The 25,178-nt window shown below is 40.7% G+C and overlaps 1 protein-coding gene across 3 annotated transcripts in view; it reads left to right on the top strand.

Moving 5' to 3' along the window:
• The window catches only part of casz1 (castor zinc finger 1), a 177,400-nt gene that overhangs the window by 9,986 nt on the left and 142,236 nt on the right, over positions 1–25,178 (top strand). The window lies entirely within an intron of this gene.

The raw sequence follows: 25,178 nt of genomic DNA, 5'->3' as shown, positions 1-25,178 counted from the left end.
TCATTGTTTTTATCTGAATAAATGTGTTTGCAAATTCTCCAAATGGGCACAACCTGAAGGGAAAACTGCAGGGTTTTTAATTATATAACAATAATTTATAATAAAAACATGCAATTGAAAAGCAGAATTTTGTTTAATTAGATTCAGTGCTGAAAAAGTTGTTTCATACCGAGGTATTTCAATTTGCCTCAAATTTTATTCAGCTTAGTACTATTTTGAAAAATAAAACTGAATAAATTAACCTTGGGAAAAAAAAGGCTTCCCCCTCTCTCTGACTTCTATACAAACACTTTTCGCTGTGAACAAATTGAAGTCCTGCTGCGGCCTTCGCAATAAAGTAAAATGGTTAAATTGCATGGGATCTGCTCCTTGGATTGAAGTGCACAGTTTTCCTGTCAGATTTGTGGTAAATATAAAAAGCAGTAAATATCAGTCTCTTGAAGACCCTTGGGATCCCGGGGTCTAACGTCCTCCACGCTTCACTGTACTTCTGCCATAATAGCAATTCTGATCACCTCATGGTGCCCTTTTGAGCCATCATTTTACTTTGACCTTTGACCTGTCTTGAGGAAGGCTATTGGTTGCCGGCCTCGGGGAAGGAGCGGTCATATAGATGATGTGTCACTGAAAATGTGGAGCAGATTTTGCCCTCAACCCTGAAGAAGATGTGGGCTGTGTACTATGACAGGTCCAGGGTTGCCCTCAGTCCCAGAGGTTGGGAGGGTGGGGTCAGGCTGAGCCAGAGGACACAAAGGTGACTTCAAACACACAACCCTAGCGTCTGGTGTAATGTCTAGGCCTGCTGCCCTGTGCTAAGGGTAATACCACCCCATGGCTCCTGTGGCATCAAATGCTAAAGTTATTGTCTTCTCTCAGAATATCCACATATGCATTATATACATACAGTAGAGCTGTTTTGTTTTGGAGTCAGGGCCAGTAAGCAGTGCATACCGCAGCTCCCCCGATAACCTGTTTTATTATGCAAGAACCTGAAGTCTCATTAATATTTGTTGATATGTAGCTATAGCAGTCAGGTCTTTTCATGCCAAGTCTGTAAGATGCTGTCATCTCGGTTCCCCGAGCAGATGCAAAGGTGCAGGTCCTGAGAGATTCTTTTATGTTTGGAGACCTCTCCTTGCTCCTTTGACTGCGACCTCAACCACAGCGCAGCTCTGTCTCAATCAGCTCTCTGCTGTAATCCCACTTCAGAATTCCTCTTGGCTAAGCGAGTAAATAAATTTTTCAGCATTTATTAGAATACAGCTTGCCAGAAGGGACTCCTCTCTCCTCTGCTATTGCTGCTCCAGTAATTAGCAAATTGATTAGGAGAACTTCAACACACCTCCTTGGCTCTTATCTCCCCATTCTAGGACAATATTGCTGTGCCATGGGACAGCGTAAATATTTTAAGGGAAACCCTCAGTGATTCTCATTAAATGGCTGTGGGGCAGAGCAGCTGTCTCCTGCTGAAGGTCCCAGCCAATTTTCTAAACTATGATTAAAGAAAAGTTTTGGATTATTTAAACATGCTGTGTCCTGTGGGTTTTTGTTTTTTTTCCCCAGTCCCACTGACGACCTCCGATTCCCCCACCCGTCTGTGCCAGGACTCCTCCTGTCCCTTTGGATCTATTAGTTTGAAATCGTTTGGGTGATGACTCTTTGAAAGCTGTGGTCATTCTGGGATGCCGCGTTCAAATGCAATGTAACAAAGACCTCTCTTTTATGCACAAATGCTAATTAAAATTTTTACCCCCCATCCCCGAGCTGCAGAGGGAAAGACTTGGTAGCAATTTGGCAGATAATCAAATTGCATTTTAAATGGAGCCGTTTAAAGATGACTAGGGTCTGCTCACAGGAAGACACAGTGGCGCAAATTAAGCTCGAATAAGCTGCCATGTGCACCGAGGAACAATACAAGGAAATTCTTGCAACAATACCATAATGCATTTATGTTGTTAGACAACATGCAATGTTTCATTTATGTTTTCTTTAATTAGTTAGATTTGTTTTCTTAGGCAGGAATTCTGTCTTTCTTGTAATTATTGTTATTTGCCTCTTGTTCACTGACATTTTTACATAATGTGTACTTGCAATATGACCAATTGCTGCAAAAATGCTAATAAGACATGATTTGTTAATGGATGTTGTACCTAGGAAAAAAAAAGTTCTTAATTTTAGATTTTCAGCCTGACAGAAATGGCAAACTGGGTGGAAAATGCTGTCAACACCTATGTTTGTCTAGAAAATATGCGCTTAGAAGCTGTCCCCTCACATTTGGTATACATCATTAAGTTCTTCGTGGCCAATCAAACTGTCTGTTCTCACAGCATTCCAGTACATATTAGTGACATCTCGTTAGCAGAAAACAGAAAACTGACACAAAAAATTTGGGAAACAGGCCTGAATTGTTTATCTCTCAGAATAAGTTAAAAGTGTGATTCTCATGAAATGATAGAATCAGATCAAACGTGCGGCTCCCAAATCCTCGCTCATCCTCGCCTTTTGTGTGCCTGAAAAACTGAAGGCACCAAATGATCTGCTTAGTTTTCAACACTACTCATTTCAGAGGCCATCTTTCCTGTAAAGTTAGCCATTCATCACAAGGCCAATACAGCCATCACAGTGCTTCATATCCATAAAACCCCATTATGGACAGCACAACAAGTGATGCTTGACTTGTAAGTTTAAAGGGTTCTTAATTGGCTGTGATTTGCTGGCTGTACAGCAGTGACTGGAAGTGGCATAATGATCCTCTGTGGATGATACATTACTTTTCTGCCAAATTAATGCACCTTAATGCGGGATGTATTCATACTCCTCTCTTTTATTATTAGTCCTTTATTTATCCAGGTAAAAAAATCTCATTGAGATTAAAAATCTCATTTTCAAGAGAGACCTGGCATCATGGCAACAAAAGTCAAAATACACATACCACATAAGTATATAACATTTAAAACAAATACAATATCCCATACCAACATGTGTAAAATATACAATAACAGATCAAATTCAAAATAAGAGTACATTAAAAACAATCACACTGAGTAAAAGAGTTATTCTCTCGTTCCTTTAAGACAGACAGATAACCAATTCTGATAATTTCAGTTCCTTCTGCAGATTATTCCAGGAAGCAGGGGCAGCGTATTTAAAAGCCTTTTTCCCCAATTTTGTTCTGATTTTTGGGACAATCAATTGTATGATATTGTGAGAACGAAGGCTGTATTGGTTGTGGTTTTTACACATATAAACACATAAATAAGATGGAACCAGCCCAAGGAGAGATTTATAGATAAAGATCAACCAATGGGAGAGTGCGAATATGCAAAGATGGACATTTAGCAGCAGCACAATGGTACACAGTATCCAACCTCTTTAGGTAGTGGGCAGGTGCATTCATAAAAAGCAGGTCACCATAATCCAATAAAGGTAAAAAAGTTGCATGAATCAAATGTTTTCTCACTTGGAGGGAGAAACAGGATTGATTTCTAAAAAAGTAACTTAGTTTTTGTTTTAACTTCGACACAAGCCTTTGAATGTGAGTTTTAAATGACAAATTCTGATCTATAATGATCCCTAGATACTTCAGTTCCTTGAATTGTTTTAATCTTAGGAGACGTAGCAACTCCTTGCCATTTGAGAATAACATGAACTTGGATTTCTCTGGATTTAACACCAACTTAAGTTAAATGGGACTGAACTACATCGAAGGCAGACTGCAGAAATTGCAGGGCTTGTGCTACTGAAGGGGATGAACAATAAATAATTGTATCATCTGCTTAAAGATGAAATGCTGCATTTGACAAATTATCACAAAGGTTGTTTATGTAAAGAGAAAATAGCAATGGCCCTAATATGGAGCCCTGCGGAACTCCTTTGGATACTGGGAGAAAAGAGGAAGAAGACACACTGTTTTCTTGTTGACAAGTAATTTGAAAACCAACTAAGTATTTAAGCCTTCATCTGGGAATCATAACAAATGGACATAACAATGTCTTTGACCTGCACGCTGCAGGTTTCAAATGAGTAGATGAAATGTTGACCTCTGCCACTTTCGCTAAAGTAAGTCCCTTGAGTTGTTTTACAGTGATTCGCCAATTAATTCCATGTTTTCGCTTTAGACTTGTGGTTGAAGGCCATGAAATACCAAAGCAGCTGATCTGTAAAGTTTTTTAATTCATTATTACAGCTTATTTTCAGCATTGTGGACCACTCCCAAAAAGCCCAGGGGAAACCAGAGTGCAACACAGAAAAATGACTCCCCCGCTCCCAATGAAGGACCAAAGCTAAATACCATAAGTTCTTTAGGCTGTTCTCAAAAAGCAGTTCAACTTAGATAGATAGATAGATAAGCATTTAGCAAACCACAAGTTAACCATTAATTCTGACTTAAACTTAAATCTTAGCTATGGGTCTAAAGATCCCAAACGAGCCACCATCTGTTATCTGGTGACAAGTAAGGAGTCCACGTAAGGTTTCTTAAATACTAAACAATTCATTAGAGATAACCTAACCAAGAAAGAAACATCGGCTACTTGCATACTTGCACACATATAATATTCTGACTGAAACCCTTCTGATTAAAGACGTTGATGCAGCTGTTAACATTCCAGATGTGCAAAGGCAATAGGTATGCATGCATTTGTCCACATCGGCATCAATCGCGTCTTTTTAGTTTGATGAGCTGCCTGCAGATGGATGTCTTTAATGTTGCCTTTAATAGAAGCTTAATAGAAAGTTTCTCTAATACAAACTTAAGAGTTTGTATTAGAGAAACTCTCAAATTCAACTCAGAGTTGGATTTGTGGTTTTTTGGAGGAGGTGGAGTTCACACATGCCCGTGGGTTTAAGATGGAGGGGATGCACCGAAAGATTTCAGAGCAGAAGGAATGTGCATGAAAAACGCAGCCAGAAAATCCAGTTAAGTAGATTACGTGGTTCAGATTTTTTTTTTAATGCTCATACAAATGTTTTAACCTCCCCATATATAGCTATTATAGCCTCGTTATAGCGATTATACATGGAGTTTTTTTTATTTTTTATTTATGCTTTGATTTTTTCCTTTTGAAGAGTTCCCAAAATCCACTTTGTTTTTGTAAACAAGCCTGTTTTTGTGCTTAAAAAAAATTAAAAGCACGCAAGAGTTATATTGTTTTGTAAATGCCATAGAAGATTGGTGTGGGGGTAGGGTCGGGCTTAGGGCGTCAGGCGGTTCCCCGGGAGCATCTTCCTTGGGGGGCTCAACCCGGGGTAGCGGTCATGGCCAATTAGGGGCTCTGTTGGCTCTTAGGTGACGGCTTCCTCGTGGCTACGTGCAGCGGGGCTAGGGGAGGGTCTGTGCTGACGGACGGGGGTTACTGACCTGGTAGCCTGGCTGCCCCTGGGTGGGTCCGGGACGGGCGTGAGGTTCTGGGGGCGCTCCGGCTCTGGCCTGGGGCCCTGGCCGGGCCTCGGGGGCCTGGGTCCTGGTTGGTGTGTTGCCGGGGTTGTGGGCCGGTGGGTATATGGGGGCCCGCCACTGGCGCAGGGTGCCGCCGGTGCGCCGAGCCACCTGGGGGGCTCTTCAACTGGTGGGGGGGGGGTTGTCACATCTTGCAGGAGCTTTCCTCTCTCAGGAACTCTCTCTGCAAGAGGGGGAGATACAGGAGAGGTGGAGGAAGATCTCAGCCTGGGCGTCTATTGTCTTATGTAGTCTGGAAGATGAGTGGATGATGGGGTGGGTGTAGTTTTCTCTGTTGTGGGGTTGGGTGGACTGCCCCGGGCTCTGTGGGGCCGGGCGGCGCCGCTGCACTGGTCCCCGGTTCGGATGGGCCTGGGCCCCCCTTCCCTGGCGGGTCGCGGAGTATGGGGGTGCCTACTGGGGTCAGCGGGGGAGCTGGCCCCAGGGAGGGGTCACTTGCCCCTCCCTTCCTTCCCTCCCCATCTCCAGCTGCCTCCCTCTTCCCGCTCCACCACAACCACCCACACATGCAGGGCCTTGGAGTAGGGGTGTGTCACCAGGGTGCAGAGGAGGTAACCCCCCCCCCCCCTCTGTCCCCTTCTGGCTGCCTCTGCCTCAATTTTATCCCGCAACTTAGACATTCACATTACTCACACTCTCATTACACATACATATAGGATCTTGGGGGTGGGCACGCTACACGGAATCCCAATTACCATCAGGGTGTACACCTCACCCCCGGCGTCGTTGCCCACCTCTCAATTTTAAATACACGTAGACATTGAGGGCTAGCAGGAGGGACTATGCGCTTACCTGCTGCTCTCTGGCAGGTAGCTCCATGCCCTCCTGGGTTTTAAATGCACCTTAGAACACACATACATCAACACTACAATGAGCGGGTGGAGGGAGGTTAGGAGTCTTCTCTCACCCTCGTTCTCTGCTTCCTGCTGGAGCAGGGGGGCTAGGAGGAGGAGTTGGCCGTCCGACTGGGATCCGGAATGTGGGGCCTCCCTGCTGCTGCGGAGTCGGGGCGGTCTGCTTCTCCCCACCGCAGGGAAAAGGGTAACACAACCTGGGTCTGGGTGCAGTTCCCCCCTCCAGGGGCAAGGGTACCTAGACCCGGTTCGTAGAGTACGCTTGGGGAGTGTGATTGTGTGTACAGCGTCTCTTTATGTCTGTCTCCACGTTGGTTGAGTGTGGAGTAAGTGCATATGAGAGCATGAGGGTGGGAATGGATGTTTGTATCTGTGTGTGCCTGTATGTCTGTGTCTATATGTCAGGTTGGGTATCAGATGCCACCTCTCTGAGGACAGCTCAGGCCCTCCAAGGTTTGGAGGCCTATCTCCCCCCACCACTTCCCCTGCCGGGGGCGGACTCCCTCAGACATCGGTGCGTTGGTGGTTCTTTGTGTCCGGGGGTGGGCGTCCGGGTACACACCGGCTCACTCCTTGGCGGCTGCTTATCGGGGCCTGGAGCCTGGGGCTCGCTTGGGCCACCTCGGAGGTGGGGTGCCCCCGGCCTCTCGGCCTGGGGCTCGGTCACTCAGGCACAGCTGGCTGCCGGCGGAGCTCACGGGCACGTCACTGCAGCCCCCCCTGGCTTCTGCTCCGTGGCTGCTGGGTGACCCCTCATCTGGGACTCTCCTCAGCTCTTTCTGGGACAGTGGCGCGGCTGCCCCTCTGTTGGTCTTCCTTGGTCTCTTGTGTTCTGGGGGCCTCTGGATGTCTGGAGTTTTGATCTCCTCCATACCTGCTTCATGCCCTGGAGGACGGGGCAGTGGCCCCCCACACCCTCTAGCAGATCATTACATGAGGGAACCTTTTAAGAAAACAAGCGCGTCCATGCTCACAGGTGTACACACGGGTGATCACACACACAAACTACACCCTTTGTGGCTCCTACCTCAATGCACACTGTGCTGTCGATCTTACGTGCTGCACAATAATGTTTAATATTTAGTAGTTACTGTCATATTCCCATATATCATTGTGATGTGGTTTATTGTATTACTCTCGTTTTCTTCTGCTTGTTTTCTTTTTTCTTTCTCAACAGGTGATCCAGGTGATCGATATATGTATTTATTTTTTTATTTATTTATTTTTTTTCTTCTGCTTATTCTGTTGGTTTTTGTTTTTTGCCCTTCTCCCCCGTCCCTCTTCTCAACTGTCTTTCTTTCCCTCTTTCTTTCTCCCTTTTCTTTCCCCCAGTCAAATCTGTCCCGTATTCAGCAAGTGAAAATAAAATAAAAAATAAAGAATAAAGGGTGAATCAAATGGACCATTACGGCAAAGCTGGGATGGTCAATTTGGTAAAGAAAAACCGTTGGGCATCTTTCTTCGCCTTTAGACAATAATTCTGATGGCAAAAGAGCCAAACGGGACAGGCAAAAAAAAAAAAAAAAAAAAAAAAAAAAAAAAAAAAAAAAAAAAAAAAAAAAAAAAAAAAAAAAAAAAAAAAAAAGAAACATCGGCTACTTGCATACTTGCACACATATAATATTCTGACTGAAACCCTTCTGATTAAAGACGTTGATGCAGCTGTTAACATTCCAGATGTGCAAAGGCAATAGGTATGCATGCATTTGTCCACATCGGCATCAATCGCGTCTTTTTAGTTTGATGAGCTGCCTGCAGATGGATGTCTTTAATGTTGCCTTTAATAGAAGCTTAATAGAAAGTTTCTCTAATACAAACTTAAGAGTTTGTATTAGAGAAACTCTCAAATTCAACTCAGAGTTGGATTTGTGGTTTTTTGGAGGAGGTGGAGTTCACACATGCCCGTGGGTTTAAGATGGAGGGGATGCACCGAAAGATTTCAGAGCAGAAGGAATGTGCATGAAAAACGCAGCCAGAAAATCCAGTTAAGTAGATTACGTGGTTCAGATTTTTTTTTTAATGCTCATACAAATGTTTTAACCTCCCCATATATAGCTATTATAGCCTCGTTATAGCGATTATACATGGAGTTTTTTTTATTTTTTATTTATGCTTTGATTTTTTCCTTTTGAAGAGTTCCCAAAATCCACTTTGTTTTTGTAAACAAGCCTGTTTTTGTGCTTAAAAAAAATTAAAAGCACGCAAGAGTTATATTGTTTTGTAAATGCCATAGAACTCCGATTGGAGCCACACAATCCCTCTCTTCTGATGTTGATTGACAAACATTGTTGCTAACTTAATGGCACAAGAGGGATTTAATTGATCAACTGAATGACTGATCATAAAACTGCAGTCAATATTTGGCTGCAGCCTTATTTCCCTCTGAGCAGCAGTGTACCAGGATGTCTGAGATGTATGGCTAGACACACAGTGATGGCAAAACACATATTTACACTTCTTCTCTCACTGAGCGTGATGATGTTGCTCCTGTTTGCCGTACAGTAAATAATATCCCACGCTGTTAAAATGAGCAGCCTTAGTGTATTTATTCAGTTGGAGCAAAGGGTATTGGTTAAAGCTGACCAACTTTTGAGTAGTTGGGATGGAAATCTCTCTAATTACTGTACTGTGTGGATTCTCTGGTCCCCGTCCCTCGGATGGTATTAAAAAGTCTCTTTTATTTATAGAAGTAAAATTTTAGCTTCAGAGACAATAGGTTCTGTTTTACGGTACAGCAGACTTTATCTTTTTAATAAAAATTCCTGACTTGGTGAAAGTTTAATTAATAAGGGACTTAAAGCTAAGGGAATGAGCAAGGGAGTTGGGTCTTTAAGGGGCTACTTATTTTTCCATCTGGGCTATCCTCCAAAAAAACTGTCAATTAGTGCGTTAAGCTGAAGAGACAAAAAACGTCATTAGTTCTTGCAAAAAGAATAATGGGTTTTAAATGTTTTGCTTCAGGGGCAGGCCAAAAGCACAGTGAGCCTTATGTATTTTCATTTACTTCCTGCAATTATCAAGGTTTGAAGGAGGGATTTATTGTTCTAAGGTACATTACTGAGAAAGCAGACACAGTTTGTTGCTTTCCTCACTAAGTGTGTGCCTTAATTGCCTGAAATAAGACAAAATTCATTTTTTCCCTGCTGAATTGCTGTGCTAAATAGTATTGTCACTGAGGAAAGCTGGATGTCGCTGTAAAAATGTGAGAGATGGATTATTTGATAATCCACTGAGTTGGTTAAGAAAATAGGCACTTCCAAACCTTCGCGTGGCATTAAGCCAGCCGTGCTGTAGTGCAGGGGCAGGCTGTTATTTGGCCTAAAATAGTCCGATCAGTTTTTGTTTTTTCAATTTGGCTCCTGTGAATAAATTCATAAACAAATGAATCAAACTCAACAACAGGTGAAGTTTAATACTTACACCTAAACAAAGTTGGGTTGATTGTTTTGTTCATTGGCATCATTTATATCATCTTTTGATTTAGTTTAAAGTTAAAAGAGTGTCTCAAGACATTGTTTCAGAGTGTGTTCATTATTTTATTATTCCTTTTTTCATCTTCAAGTTCTACTTTCATCCACTGAGGTCACCTGAAATCCAACCGGGTCCTTTTTGTAATGAACTTTCTGCCTTGCAGATGGCCATTAGAAAGGTTTTTTGTTTTATATATGTAGGTAGGAAGTGTGACATTGGCGCTTAAATGAGGCTTACATGGTCAAAGAGCAGAGGGGTTGAGGCACTGAGCCCAAAATATGTCATTGACTTGTGCCACACACAACAGGAGATGGCTTTTGCATCACAGTGTGAGTGCTAGTAAATGATTGGTTACAGGAGATCCTCCAGTAAATTAATTGTTTCCACTTCATGGTTAAGTATGTGCTACTCTTCCAAATCGAGTGCTGGTACTTGGTTATTACACTTTAATAGCTCGCTTGCCAAACTAACGATATATTACTCCATGTGCTGGCTCAGATCAGAGAAGATGAATTGGCTATTAATTAGAGTTGCACTGAGAGGGCACAGGGGAGAGACTACTCATAGCCTTGCAATCAGTGTCAACGGGGGCCCTTTTCTGACTGGGACAACCGGGGCAGGCCCAGGTCACCGAGTCTTATGGTGAAACCCGCTGAATCCGGTGGAAGAAGCGGCATCAAAGATGGCCATCGTGCTGTCTGCTTAAACAAAAACAAGAGAGCGCGAGCAGCTGAGCAGCTGCGATTTCATCTGATCGCTTTTAGTTAGGAGTGTGGATGGAATCGCAGAGATACGTGGGAGGTGGTTTAGCTCTGCGAGGTTCCTTAACAAAAGGCTCACGTCCGAAGGACTTTGAATTAGAAAGTTATGGAGGAAATATTTGACGGGCTGAGATGATTTGTGGGGAATATTATTGTTTGGCTCACTTTTCTTGTGCAGCCTTTGAATTAGCCCTTTTATCACAATTAATTAAGCTTGCCTATAGGAGATGTTCCATCTTGAGCTCATCCACACAGGATAAATAAGTCAAAGCAGTAGGATATATGTCCTTTTATTGGCTGACTTGATCTCCGAGGCATCTGTAGTGGGGGGGGGGGAAGCTGTCTCTGTGGTGCGACTTTGTGGAAGAGTCTTTGCCATCATTCACTTTGAATGCTCCTTTTATGACTAGTTTTTTTAAAAACCTCTTTTTTTAATGCAAGGTATCAGGAGTTATGGCCTGTCCATGCAAATTAGGAAATTTTGACAGTTTGTTATTCATGACGTCGCCTTTTTAAACACTTAAAGCTAATAAATTTCACTGTGACAGGCTGCTCCAAAATTGCCACTAAATATTATTAAATATTTTAACAAGTTCCTTGTAAATATGCCTTAAATGTTTGAACGATGGGCAGGAAGAAAAATGGCTTTGCATCAACTTATTAGAGGCTATAAAAGTGGCAGTGATTTATCATGGATGTGGAACAACTCAGGCCATCTTTTTTTCTTTCCTTTTTTTTTTTTTGTTTTGCTTGTTCTGTTGGCTTGCTTTGTTCTGGTGTGCACGTTAAAGAGAGTAACATCGTATTAAAAGCCTGCGCTTTTCATGAGTCGTGAAAACGTTAGAAGCAGAAACTGTTACGGCGTAGTCCTTGAAAGACAGAATGATGTATGGCAACAGCATTTTAAAGTTTTTAAAGCTTTTTATAGCCATTAGCAGTTCTACGTTTTGTGATGTGGCTGGCGCTAACAGTGTGTTTATGGAGAAATCTATCCGACGTGTTATTTCACCCACTCAGGCTTTCTAATTATTTTTCTTTGATTATTCGTGTCACTGTTTAAAGAGACTAAATGTTGGCAACAGCGAAATGCTACGTCTCTGCCAGCCAACGTACCTGTCACACTTTTAAAAGAAAGAAACGAAATTCTGTCTGTTGTCTGTTTTCCAGCTTGTAGACGAACTGTACAGTAGTAATTTTCTCTGGTATTATGTGCCAGAATTGATTTGACTCTCTTTAATTATCTTAAATCTTTTAATTACAAATTCAAGCGACAAAGTTTGGTTGAACGGTTTAAAAACGGGTTGAGATGTGAGGCAGTCTCGTGGTTTGTGGTGCACCTTTCTGTTGGTTAGGGTTCAAGCTTTTGGGGGCAAATCGGGGTCATTTAGAGTAACAGGTTACAGAGGATTTGTTATTTACACTGAATATATGCAGCAGCCAGCTTTTTTCTTCATTGTTTCGCAACTTAAAGCAGATTCTTTATGTTTTAAATTTCAGTTATGATGTTATTTATTAACTCTTCAGAAATGATTCCAGCCAGGGATCACAAAGGAAGAGAAGAACAATTTAAATCATCACTTGGCACTAAATTATAACACGCATAAACATTTAGTGAAAACACTATATTGAAAAGGGCTGAGTGTGCAGTTATAGTGCTTCAGCATCATTGTTACTGGGATAAAAGAGCTACCAAAAAAAAAGAAGCCTAGTTCACATTTCTATCTGTGAACATTTGCTTCCGTAAGTCTTTCAGAGTTTGGCTGTTTGGTTGTGATTTGCCTTATTTTGGAACTGAAGCACCAAAGCTGTGCGCAAACTTTCGAGCTGTGTGTTACGGCTTATTGACACTGCAACAGTTTAATTGCAGATGTGAGGTAAAAAGCTGAGGTTTCATTGGTTGTGTGCGCTTATGTTCACGATCTGATGTTCTCTTGCTGCCTTTGTTTTTTCTCATGCTCCTTTTGGGATAATTAGACATAAAGAAGGCAATCACGGGTCATATAATCTACACTTACTGTTCTGGTTAGGAGCCACCGCACTCTTCTACAAATCTCGGCGCTGTCTGCGCACATCACTCTTGCCCGTTAGTACGACGTGACGGCTGCCATGTCAGCAACATGGCACATCTCTGTTCTCTCTCTCGCTTGAACCCTCTGTGAGTTTTCCCTTGGGTTGGCAGAAAACGAGTGCCCCCCTCCTCCACGTCTGAGTGGCTGTAACCTTGCCACCAGCTTGTGTTTGCGTGTCTTTGTTTTTTCTTTCCAACTCTAAAGACTTGAACAATGATGACTCAAGCCATGCAGAGTACACCACAGGGAAAATTCAGTGGGAATAAAAATAACAAGTGGATTTTTGACTGCGGTAAGATGTGAGCATGCTGGCACTGGGCTAAAAGCCTGAGCAGATTTTGCCCCCCCCCTCGACCGTCGCACGCACCACACACACACACCCAGTTCATTAGATTAGGCTGTCTCGTGTTCAGGAAGTGCTGAAAGGCACTGCAGATTGTATCTCCACAAAATGCTGTCCTTACGTCCAGAGACAGTTGCCAGTCCCAGTCTTTGAAATTCCAAAGTAGTTCTCAATCCAGTTAACGTCCGATATTGCGGTCGTGTCTTTGTGCTCCCCCTGCTGCTGAGGTTTCTTATTAGGAGGGTTAACTATGAGGATGCTGGTGTGTTGGTATTTCTGCGGTCGCTCATCTGCGCACCGCACATGAAGGTCTCTAAATTATTTACTTTCCTGACATCACCATATGGTGCTGTAACTTGTTTGTCTTGGAGCATCGAGGAGAAATGCAAGACATAGACAGATTTACTTCTTGCACGAATACATAGGAGACCCTCTTCAAACAATGCCTGTTTTTTGTTATTTCTTTTGCTGGGTGGGCTTTGTTGATGCAATTGTGTGCAACGCGCTACGAGAGTTCTCCTCTCATCTACTTGAGAGAAAAGCGATAATAAACATAATTGAGCCAAAATATGGAGATGTTTCAAAGAGAAGACCAGAGGCTGCCGACACTGGTCTGCAGCGGATGGGACAACTGAGCAAGAAGCTTGAAAGGCCTTGGAAAAATTGGGTCCTGATCTTCTTTGAAATGCCACAATTAATTGCTATGCGTTGTCCCCAATGCACGGATGATTAAATGTGCTCCTAAACTGCCCTGATTTGTGGGGGCACCTTGCCCATTTTATTTGCCACTGTTAACATTTTCATTCCTGCATTATGCATGGTGCTGTGGGGCAAGGAAGTGCTGCAAACAAATGGCCTGAGGGATCGGTGTAAACACATCGTGCCATAAGAGGGAGAAGACTAACAGTTCAGCACAGCCTCCCTCAGCCAGTCTTCACTGACAAACTAGACAGCCCCTCTGGCAGCTTTGCTGTACTCTAACAGATCAGTGTAAGTGCGACTGTGAATGTCGGTCAATTCGGATGCTTAAACTTGCCGACTGAAAATTAGCTAAAGAATATGTGAAAACTGTTCAAACGGGGCTGAGATTTGATGCGTGGGAACACGTTCTTCTGTATCTTTATTAATCGACAACAAATGCATGTCTGATAGAATATTTCTGTCTAACTAATTGAATATGATCCCTCCTCCTTCATAGGCTGAGGTCACTTTCACTAGTTAATTCTGACAGGCAAAGCAATGTGGCGCTGGTTGCTTTGTGTTAAGGGATTTTAATTCCTCATTGCAATAATCAGTGAGTGATGGAAGCCCTAGTGTTATATGAAGGCATGCCAAATGACATGTGCTCCCTTTTGAACATGAAACACTACAGAGCAGAAATATGAATTTTCACATTAGCTGCATATTAACTCACTGATTAGGATTTACTTGATGTGAGATCTTGGCTGTTAGAAGTGCAACGCTGCACACAAGGCCTGTCTGAGTTGTCAGCTGTCGTGGCATTGGACCAGAGCCTTACACTTGGCAGATCTCCACCCTCTCACCTCCGGCTGACAATGCAAATACAGGCAAACGATGTGTAGCTGCTGGACAGCACTGTATACCCTCATCCAATTCCTTATGGATAAAAAAACTTCGAGTCAGACGCTGATCACTAAAATGATCCTTTTCACTATGACAGCCTGTTGTTTTGACACTGGAGTCAGTTTTTTATATCATGTCATAAACAAGTCCATACTCTAAAGTTCCTACAAGCGTAGGGAGTTTTTTTTTTTTTAACCTAGTCCCTTGTCATCAAAAAGTAACTAATGCACAAGTCAGTGGAAAGAGGGCAGATATTGTTTTTTATGGCGTGACCTTTGAGGCATTATTATTTTTTTGATGAATAACTGTTTACTCTGAAAGCGGGCGTTAAACACGTTTTTCTTAAGTTTTGCAGTCATTGTCCCTGACACAAATGGCAAAACAAAAACACCTCATCCTGTTCACGAAGCCTGTTGACAGTGGAAATAGAAAGTCTGTTTAAGTGGACTCGAGGGTAGTGTTAAATACACGGTAACCAGTTCATTAGGGTGCCTTTCGGAGCATGAAAAATGACCTTTTCCCTTGTAATCGTAGGCTGAGTTCATAGATAGTTGACTGGAACGAGAGCATACTGTATGTTGACAAGGATCACTGGAAACAATTAGCATTGCGTCTCACGAGCCAATCTGGAAGCGGCTCTGTTTTCACTTTATTCACACCTTTTGCTCCAACACCCGTCTGATTTCATTATGTGGAACAAAGGTTAGACAAATAACAAAATACATTACTATAATATTTTTTTTTAAAATCAAGTGCACTGAAGTTCATTTATCTCTGTTTGCTTTGCCCTCGTATTCTTTCTAGAGGGTCACAGCTGGGTTGGGTAATTTCTTGGACCAATTAAAGATTTCTTTTCAAGTTTCTCTTCTGCAAAATATTTATTTGTCAAGTACTTCGTGGCATATAATTAACTGAGCAATATAATCAGCTGTCTCTTCTCGTTCTGCTGACGGACTCCCGCTCCACCGTCTTGGACTGTAGCTGGCAGTGGTGAGCACAACAAAGACGACCATGTGATTCCTCATTCGTTGCTGGAGTGAGTGAGCAATCTTGTGTTCAGTCTTGCCGCCTGCGACAGAACATTTGACACACTTGGCTGAGACATTTTGGATCTAGCAGAAGTTGCTCTTGCAAGTCAATGTAGAGCAAATGCTTATTCTTTGTTTTAGGGTATGCTAACCCACCTGCTGGGAGGTTACTATGCTAATATGGTTTATATCTTTGATGAGGTTTGACACACACACACACACACACACACACAAACAAAAGTTACACTGTAAAAACACTAATCTCTAATACACTAAAGCTAAAAAACTAAATGCACTTCATAGTCTCTTTAGATATTTTTGGTTTCGTGCAGTTCTAGATTGCAATCATCATCAGAAATTCCCGTCTCTGTGGTGTTTTGATAAAGCAAATGTGGTTAAAAGACAGAAAATATTTAAGGTATCTGCAAATGTGATGCACATCTGTCAAACAGCCCAAGGGTGAAAACCAGCACATAAGAAGGCAACAAATGCTGATCCGGGACTTCTCTGCGGCAAAATAAAATATGGCTCAAGTTTTCATTAAGGTGCTATTGATTAGCTTTTCCTGGCAATGAATTATGGATGACATTAAATAAAAGGGAAAATATTTTTATGACTTTGCTTAGGCCATGCCAGATTCCCCCTTTGCCTCTTGTATGCTCGCCCTGACAGGCATTTTGTTTTCTCTCAAATTCTTGTGGCTTTTGTGAGACCTAGACCAAGTTAAAAAAAAAGAAAAAAAAGACGCTATTTCACTTTGATTACCTTTTCCATTTTAGATATGTGTAAAATGATTAGGATTGCAGACTTCACAAAAGGGTCAAAAATTTGTCAAATTAAAAATGTTTAAAATCTCAAACTCCTAAAGGTCTAATCAGCTCTCTCTTTGTAAAAAAACTCATTTAAAATGTAAAAAAATAAGTAGAATTGCATAAAAACAATTCAAAGTTGCCACAGTTCCTTTACATGCTTAGTTGTTATTGAAAACAGTTATTTTTTATGAGAGTTTCTCTGCTGTTTCTGATTATTCTTGTTTTCTTGTGTTCCAAGGATGCTAACTGTCTTCAGATAGTCATTGCTACTATGAAGTCTTTGCATAATAATTCCTGTAAAATTATTTTCTTGATAGGATATCTTGAACTACTAAGTGAGAGGCGACAGAATGCTTTCTGATTATTGGGTCTGTAAAGAAAACAAAAGCAGAAATTATTAGAAAATCCTGTATGATTGAAAATCTTTATTTAGCTGTTACAGTGCACTCTCACAAATGTCGCTGCACTCCTAAGCTGCCTTAGGCCCGAATCCCACTAGGCATGGCTGCTTTGTGTCACACCAGCATAATCCTTCCAGTTCATCCCAATGCACGTACAGTGAATTTCCGGAGCAGCACCGGCACTCCTTTGCACTACTAAAACTCTGTGCTGAACTTTTTTAGTTTCTTCTGTTGGAGCTGCACAAAAAGAGGTGAGGTGCTGGAAGTCAGATACAAAAAGAACATCCAGTGAATTTTCAAAATAAAACATCCTGTGCACATTCAATGCTACACTTCTAAATTAGTCTGAGCGTGCTTTAAAGCTGCACGAAGGCCAGAACAGAACTAGGGATTCATCAATTTGACATTTGTATTGGGTGATGGTCCAATCTTAATATATAAAAAAAGAAGCTAGATTGGGTATCCTTGACAACGTGCTGATCGTTGAGCTGACCTTTTGAAATAAATTGATCTGTGTTTATTTTGTGATGTGGCAGCAGCAGCTAGCCTGAGAGCAAACATGGCATGGCGAAAGCTAGCAGGTATTTCACCTTCGCTATGCCAGCGGCTTGCTTTTTTTTTTTTTTAACTGTAATGAGACTAGTGGAAATGAATTAGATGATCAGCACCGGTATATTTTTGAATTTTTTTATTGTATTTATGGATCTTGGGCATGCTGTCAAATATTATATTGGTAGCAGATTGTTGGAGCCTTTCCCAACTGGATACATCCTGAGTAGATCACCAGTCTATCACAGGGCAAACACAGAGAGACAGACAACCACTCAGACTCATTCCCACAGTCAATTTAGAGCCACCGATTAACCTAGCATGCAGTGTTTGGACTGCGGGAGAAAGCTGGAGTACTCGGCTTCTCTCATGCAGACATCAGGAAGGCTTCTGGCTGACTGGTGGATTCAGACCCAGGAATTTCTGACTGTGAGGCAATGGTGCTAACTACAACACCTCAGTAGATAGCAACTGAATGTTTCTCTTTCTAATAATTCTCTTAAAGGATTTTTAAAAATGTCTAAATCAAACCTAATATTCCTTTAACTATAAAGAATGTTTCCTAGTTTTTTCCCAGTCTGCTGATAGCTGAAATCAAACTATAGAACTGGAAAAAAGAAGGCTTGATGGGCAAAATCAGAAAAAATGGAATTGCATCCCAAAAGTTGAACGTCACATCTAGTGTAATCCCGGGGTTAACAGCAGAACTGCTCATTTACAAACACACAAACCTCTTTTACTCTTGTAAGTCATCAATTGATGACGTCCTGCTGAGATTTATTCCACATTCCCTTTTCTCTGGACGTCTTGTCTGTGCCATAGGTATTGCAAAGTTGTTGTTTTTTTCAAGTAGCTGTCCACAAATTCTTCTGCTGAGGATATGAAGGTGTCATGGGAGTCATTTAAAATTGTAACTGCTCCCTTATTCACAAGGGGTCGCCACAAGGGGTAGCTCGACATGTTTGATTCGTCAAATTTATTATTAAAAAAAAAAAAAGAAAAAAGAAAAAAATGCACTTCCTGACACAAGCACAAAGGGAATTTTGTCTCCTTCCAGGAAAGGTTTAACTTGGTATGTGAATGTGTAAACTACCACACTATGGAATATATTTATAAAAACAAAAGACACTTTCTCTCTGTTATAGCAATGTCAGCAGTCACATTCACAGAGCACGCACAATCTTGGTTTTAGTTTTGACCTGTTATGCATCACAGGAATGTACTAACTGTTGGTGGTGGAGACTTTTATTAGAAATAATTACATCTGCCTACAGTAAATAATAGTTGAACCTGTCTGCCCAGTTCTGTCTTCTTAAACTTCCATCTGCTTATACATCGTCTGTTTTCTTAAATAGTAGTTAAGTTGCAGGGACAGTTTTCTTAACTGGAACTTTCTTTTCTCTTCTGTCTCCTGATTAAGCGCAGTGTGTTGAATTCTAGTATATGTGTTTAAGTATGTTGTACATTTAAGTCTAAATTTGTTCAGTTGATGTCTGCGTTATTTAAGTTATTTTGCATACAAAATCTGCAAATGAACGAAATGATTCTTTCATAAGCAGTAGTGCTGCTCAGATATTTGTGCATCTGACCAACAGGTTTGCCCGTGCAAGATTTGCAAGAGCTAGAGATCTCATATTTTAAATGGCAAGAAAAATGGTCTGTTTAGAGGTATGTCTGAGAATGAGCGTTCCATTCACATTATATGCTTGGTTTCATTAGACACAGCAGACAAACAAAAAAATATGTTCCTGGCATTTGCGTGACTGAAAAAAAAAGTAACTGCACCTACAGGTTTTTACAATACGGGCTGTATCAGTTCTTAGTATTTTCTCTTCCCTGAATTATTATTGAATTCACAGAAAGATATGATTTACAAAAAGAACATGAAAGGCATAACATTATGTTCCTTTTGTGAACAAATTAGTTTCTCAGGGCCAAAATCCTCATATAAACAGTGGACTGAGTGCAGTTTTAAGTCAGGTGAAAGGTAGTTCTTTATAGTTAGACTGATGAAATATATTTTGGGGGAGTTGTTTGATTCTCTACAGATCACACAGAGTAAATAAGTTGTTTTTAAATCATTCATTTACTTAATTTTGACAAATTTACATATTCATTTACTATCTCATGTTTCAGCAGTTAAGTCATTATATTATGGTTCTTCAGTTTGCTAAACAGTGTTAAAGTCAGTGATATGTAAAGCCTGTAGAACCTGCCTTATCTATCCTCAGGGAGCTTTGCAGTCACTGGCCACTTTATTGGGTACACATAGTTATCCTTGGTCCAAGTGGGTACCAACAAGCCTTCTGAACTGCTTTAACGTCAGTGATGGAAACAATCCTCTGAGATTTTGGTCTATCTTGATGTGATATTGTCACACAATTGCAGCTTTGTTGGCTTCAGCTCTATGATGCAAATCTCCTGTTTCACCACATCCCAAAGGATTGGGATCTGGTGAGTGTAGAGTACGGTGAACTCAAGAGATGTATGTGCATTATCCTTTTGGAGCCAGACGATGGGCACATTGTGGTATATAAAGAGATGGACATGTTCAGCAACATTGCTCAGGTAGGCAGTTGGTAGTATTTTTTCCAAAATTCTGTTGTCTGATTTTGGTGAGCAAATTGTAGCTTCAGTTTTGTGTTCTTAGCTGGCAGGAGTGTGGTCTTCTGCTGCTGTATGCTCAGAGATGCTCTTCTGCATATCTTGGAAAGACCCCTCTACATGCTTAAATGCTTTTGGTTATTGTCCAATTAGATATTTGCATAATGAACACTTGAACAGATGAACTACTGTATCTACTGTGCAAGGCCCCTTTATTTTGAAACATTTAAAGCATGAGAAATCACCCAATCTCTATGTATCTTCCGTATATACAGCGCTTAATAAATTTGTTTTAGACCACCACCCAATTTAAGGTTTATGTCACAGCTGCTCTAAATTAACAGTAATGACAGTTGACAAAATTAGAGTAAGCAAAAGCACATTATTATTTTTTGATTAAGATGCCAAGTTAGTTATTTACATGCATTCCTGAACAAATAAAAATAGATTTAATGGTTGAATGTCATTCTGGATTCATTTGTGATTTCATTGCCTCAAATTAGGGTATAAAAATGTGAATTGAGCAATTCACATTCAAAAACGTTTTTGAAAAACTTCTAAAAGATGTTTGTTTTCTTATTCTTACAGGTTGGTATAATAAATTTGTTAAGCACTGTATTCCTACTGTTGCCACAAAATATTTACCAAGAATAGGTTAAATAAAAACATATATTTTTAGCTAACCTACTTACACATCTTGCTGTAGTGATCATAGCGTTTATATTAGAGGTGGGAATCACCATACATCCCACGATACGATATTATCACAATACTTAACGCACGATACGATATTATTGCAATTTTTAAAAATATTTTGCGATATTCAGATTCTGTACATAAAGGTAAACTTTATCAATATTCATTTTATCTAATATCAAAGTCTCACACTCAGTCTTTCTCTCATTTCAGTTTTATTGTTGACAAACTTGAACGGTTTGTATTACAGTCTAGTCCAACTTAACTGAACGCAACCATCTGGTACAATTATAGCTATTCTGAACTATGCAATTTATGAAAACTATGCAGCCCCTTCAGCAACTGAAGAATTTGAAAGTAAATTAAAACAAAATATAATTTTACATTAAATAAAAAAGTTTTAAACTTAATTAAAATAAAACGTCTTAAATTAAAGTAAGTAAACTGTCATGTTTATTGCTGCCAAAAAAAAAACATTAAACACATTTGGACAGTGAAGGAATGTCAGGATTCTTGCTCAGAAAAAGGATCAACATGCTCTGAAGTCAGAGCATGTTCCAGTCCACAAAAACTTTTTTTGTAACAAAATATCGATTTCTGCTGTCCCTGTATCGATACATTATTAGCAAACAAAATATCACGATACTACACAGTATCGATTTTTTTCCCCCCCACCCCTAGTTTATATATATCTGTATCTCTTCCCTAACAGGAACACCAATCTGAAATTACCTTTACATGAACATTGTCACGCATACGGCAGTCATTAACTGCAAAGAAATGCAAAATATTTTAAAATACAATTCTAAATCCCAATTCTTTGGATTTTCCTATATGGCGTGGTGATTTCATCATCCCCCTGCGAGTGCGATATTACGTTCTCTGCTTTTGTTTGTTTCACGTCACATTCAGTGTGCATTGCCCATATGTAACTTAATGGCCACCGAATTTGTATTCTCTAAATAATTTTGTTTGTGTGACTACTAAATATGGAGTGAATTATTTGGAAATGGGCTAATTGGTCTAATTTGTTAAGAAACCTGAAGCTAGTCATCAGTCACAAAAGCCCCTTTTCATGCATCAAACATCCCAACAGAAAAGAGGAGAAGAGCAAAAGCCGACTGATTTAAGTGATATGTTTTTAAACAGATGGCTATTTTGCTATTTAATGCAATTTGCAAGATACAATCCTTTGAAATCTGACTTTGGTAGTTCATTAACTTGCCACATAATGAGTGTCGAGAAAGGACAAGTGTGGTACGAAGCTGCAGTACGTAGTTAATAGAAAATCTTTTAGAAGTGACAGCGCTTTATAAAAGAGCTCCATGACTGCTAGCTGTTGTTCAGTGTTCAGACTGCAGGCACTTAGTGCACCAGGTGTTTTGCCCAAGATTTTTTCCACAAGACAAATGGAAAAGTGCCATATCCTTTAAACATCCCATTAATATGTCTTATAAGAGTCACCGCAACTGAGCACCAAAAGCTCAGTTTTATTACAGTTTCTTGTCTTTGTCAGGCATAGCTTCCAGTTTACGTTTTCAGGTAATTATAGCGTTGTGCACACTAGAGTGGCACAAATTAGCACTTTGGGCGAAGAATCAGTTGGCTGGATGCCCATCATTGCTTGCATGGCCTGGACATGATAAACACAGAAGCACAAATGCCTATAAAAGGCATCCAAAGTGTGCATCAACATTTTGAAGGCGTTATTTATTTTTTATTTTTTCAAGTAAAACTAAAAGACTAACTGCGGGATTACCGCTTTTGATTTTAAAGACCAACATTGGGTAAAGTCCTGTTTGTATATTGAGTGAACCCTGCAGAGTCGTGTGTGAAAACAGGCCTTTATAGAGGGTCAACTTTTTTTTTCTCTGTTCTTTAAACTCGTAAATAAATGTAGCGGGAAAAAAAAACTTTGTTGCAATAAATGAAGGGAGAGGACACCTTAAGAAGTCTGGTCTGAGGCTTTGCCTGTGCCTAATGTGTGAGGAATAATGCACGATGTTTGATGTGGTCTGAATAGTTCTTCTATCACACATGCCATGAAAGAGAACTCATGGCTGTACTGTATACTGTATGCAATTCCTCTTTATTACACGTGGAATTTCCTCCCAGATGATTGAAGTATCAGCATATTGCTGCCATATTCCCTCCCACGAGAGCCTAGAGTTTTAATAATTTGCAGAATGAAGGGGGGTAAGGGGGGTTGAGAGGCTATCAAAGTGGCTTATATTTGTTTAATCTCTGAAGGACTGCCATTCACAAAGTTTTCCAGAAAAAGACAGGAGTTCATAGTTCTCTCTAAAAAGCAGTGTCGAAAGCCGGCTAAGCTGCATCAAACCGTATAACGTAGGTAGGATGCGCACACAGTGATCGATATATGCCGAGAATTACTGTATGTGCTGTGTTTACAGTATGATCATGTGGTGGAAAAATAACAATAAGTAATCTCATGTCATTCTGCTGTTCTATGCAAAGTTAATGTAATCCTCTAATGTTTAGTATAACGCATCAATCATGCAAAAATCTATTGTTGCATTAGCCTTGAAAGAACAATAATAATAAAAATGCTATAATGGTTTTAGCTTCCTTTCCATAAATCATACTTGGAGGCTGGGGAGGGGGGGCATCTTAACTTGCCATTTCAGCTCATCTGAGCAGTTGAAGTGATGCTGAATACTGATAGGATATTGAACAATAACCAGAGCTGCAGTTGGTCACTTTCAACCTGAAGTGGTATGAAATACTGCATGACACAGTCAGTGGCTGCTTCTAACTGAAGTTGACCCAACACCCTCTGCAGTGACATAAAGCTGTTTTCTGTTCGATAGCCTCTCAACAAAGGACTGTAAATCAGGAGTAAATGCATAAAAACAGCGAGCAGCAGAAGATTTACTGTAACTCTGCGAATCCTTTTAAACAAATATTAAAATAAGGGCCAAATCAGGCGGATCATCTTTAAGCGGGTCGTGCTCTCTTCAGCTTCGAGGCGAGCCACAGTAGCTGACAGGATGGTGGAATTTACATCGTTAATAACATTTAATTAATGCCGCAGCCCTCACTCTGAAGATAGGTTATGTTGTCAGTGTAAGTCTGTGATGTATGGATAAAGATTCGAAACGAACGAGCACGTCGCTGAAGCACGGCGTCCTTTACCATGATTAAACAAAACGTTGAGACGCACAAGCGACTGAAAAGTGCTACAGTTGAGCAAATCTCCCGTGTCGTCATTCAAAAAGTCATGTGGCGAAGCACGTACGTATGGAGAGAATTGCTGAAGAGCACAGCTTTCAGATTTGATGAGTGGAAGTGCATTTCTACCATGTGGTTTCAACCTGGGACCTTTACAAGTGCTTGTCGGAGTAGTGCTTAGAGTGCTGCCTGAAGAGGCTTTTCGATTTCACAGAGAATACACTCTTCCCAGGAAGTGGGTGGAGAAGATAATTCTGCAAAAGAGGAAAGGGAAAGGAAAACACAAAAAAAAAAAAGAAAACTGGAGAATTAATAAACCTTTTTAGTTGGCATAATCACTCATTTTGAACTTAAACTGAGCAGAGCAACAAAACAAATCATTTTTGGGGAAAGAATACATGTATTTTAATGCCCTCAAGCAAAACTAATTAAAGACGACACCTCATTTACATAAATAAGCATTATAATTTGCATGCGTGCACAAGGGAATAGAGTCAGAAAAGAAAGCAATATTTTGCAGTCTGCTAATTTCATTTTATTCAGGATTTAAGCTTAATAAAGATTCATTTTGGAGGGGAAAGGAAAATAATCAAAGAGGGAATTTGAACTATCTCCAAAGATGCAGCAGCCTACTATTCAAAGGGCTCCTTCCGAGTCACCAGATGACTCCTAATCTGGAGTGGCACTTCCTGGCCGAGTTCCAACACCAACTCCTTGAAAGGTAAAGAAATTTTAGAGCCCAATTTATTAGTATGCAGTTCTGGCTTCGGGTGGAGAATTAATGGCGGTGACTGATAATGACTGTAATCGTGGCACAAATGGGGTGTTGAAATAGCAAACAACGGGCACAAGGCATGTAATGGGGATTTTATTAATTACCCAAGGTCCCTAGCATGAGCAGTCTCCAGGATTTACTGTGGCCGTGCCAGCCGGTCGAAAAGGGGTCGGCCAGTCTAATCTGACAATGAAAGGGTCACTACAGAGACTGCAACGTGGGCAAAAGGGAGCAACGTGGCCGGCCTCCTACACGTGCCTTAAAATGACTTTGTAATGTTATGAAAGGCACTAATATTGAAAAGATGAGAGCGGCTGTGTTCATTTTGGTTTTAGAATCTTTTTGCGGATTCAGCAAATGTTTCAACAAATGCGAAAACGCATCAAAAAGACAAGATCTAAGTCAGATAAATTGTCCCCTTTCATCAGAGTGTTTCAATTAAAGTGTATTGTAAAGGCATTCACCTGCACTGCAGTAAGCTCCCTCTGTCTCTTTGTTGACTGTAAGAACAAAAAAAATCAACATATGGTCGCGCTGTCAGGTAGGATAGCCCATTCGCACATCAGCTCATCAACAAGAGA

This window comes from Neolamprologus multifasciatus, chromosome 20 (genome assembly GCF_963576455.1).
Source record: "Neolamprologus multifasciatus chromosome 20, fNeoMul1.2, whole genome shotgun sequence".
NCBI classification, from domain to species: Eukaryota; Metazoa; Chordata; class Actinopteri; order Cichliformes; family Cichlidae; genus Neolamprologus; species Neolamprologus multifasciatus.
Note: the sequence above shows the minus strand (reverse complement) of the source record. Positions and strands in the feature narration are given on the sequence as shown.